We start from the raw sequence: 1,575 nt of genomic DNA on the forward strand, positions 1-1,575 counted from the left end.
GGGTTTTGGAGGATGCGACAGCTGGAGCCAGGCTGGTGGGAGCAGTAGGCAGAGGTGTTCTGGAATCTTCCTTAAGTTGTCTGGGCCCAGCAAGAGGGTGCGTCTGTCCCCTAAGAATTGAGGGCACAGTGGGAGGGAACTGTGGCAGAAGCCAGACAGAAGAGGAGGAGGAGGGAAAGAAGGCCCGAGAGGAGAAAGGGCAGAGGAGGGAAAGAGGAGCAGGGGAGAAGCAGACCCCCTCTCGGGTATTTCCAAAAAGGCAGGAGGGACATTGCCAAGCCATTTCCTAACCTCCCCAGGGAGTTGTGGTGGGGGATAGTGTGAGGCTTCATGGGAATGAGGAGTATCTGTGTGTCAGCACTACCTTTGAAGTATTTTTGCAAAAAAAATAAAAAATAAAAATTAATTAAGAATCTGGATCTAATGGACCAGTTTGGGAGGAAACGCAGAAGATAAAGGAATGACTTAAAGGACCACCATAGGAAAGCAATGAGCCAAATCTGGAAGGTAGAAAACTTTATAGGACAAATGATTCATGGAAAAGGTCAGAGATAAAAGAGATTAACATTATAGATTAAAAGCAAGGTAAAATATAAAATAAATACTGTTTGTGGACTTTGTTTTGATTCTGATTTGAAAACCAGCTACAAAAAGTAATTGAAGTTTCCAGCATGATGATCTCTCTACGAGAACATGCCTCTCAAAACACATCGCCTTCATCTGTCTCCAGAAGAGAAGGATAAACTCAACAAGCACCGAGTGCAAATCCCCAGTTCCTGCTTCATGGATGTGAAATGCCCAGGGTGCTATACAATCACCTCAGTCTTTAACCACGCACAAAGTTTTGTGTATTGACTGCGCCACCGTTCCTGGCCAGTCTGCAGAAAGAAAAGCAAGGCTTATAGAGGATGCTCCTTCACGCAGAATCAGCACGAAACACACCTTGAATCACAATGAGTGGAGGTGGGGCGCAACAGCTCATGCCTTTAATCCTAGCACTTTGGGAGGCCGAGGTGGGAGGCTTACTTGAAGCCAGGAGTTCGAGACCAACCTGAGCAAAAGCAAGACCTAATCTCTACAAAAAAAAGAAAAATTAGCCAGGCATGGTGGCGTGTACCTGTCCTCCCAGCTACTCTGGAGGCTGAGGCAGGAGGCTAACTTGAGCCAAGGAGTTGGAGGTTGCAGTGAGCTATAGTGATGCCACTGCCACTCTAGCTGGCATGAGAAAACATAACCTTATCTCAAAAAAATAAAAAAAAGATATGTAGGAAACCATCCCAATAAATATATTTTGATACCAAAAATAAAAAGTAATTGAGATAGTAAAGGGAATTTGAAAATGGACTGGATATTAGTGATATTTAGAAATTATTAATTTATATGTAATAATGGCATTGTCTATGGGTGGGTTTTGTTTTGTTATTTTAGACCTTTCTGTTACAGGCATATATTGAAGTACTTATGGGTGATAGAATATGCTGCCTGGGATTTGACTTAAAAAACGTCCAGAAAAAAAACCCACATACACACAAGCTTCACATCCAATAGCTTACAAGGAGAATTCTACCAACTCTA

The sequence above is a fragment of the Microcebus murinus genome, chromosome 14 (assembly GCF_040939455.1).
Source record: "Microcebus murinus isolate Inina chromosome 14, M.murinus_Inina_mat1.0, whole genome shotgun sequence".
Lineage (NCBI taxonomy): Eukaryota > Metazoa > Chordata > Mammalia > Primates > Cheirogaleidae > Microcebus > Microcebus murinus.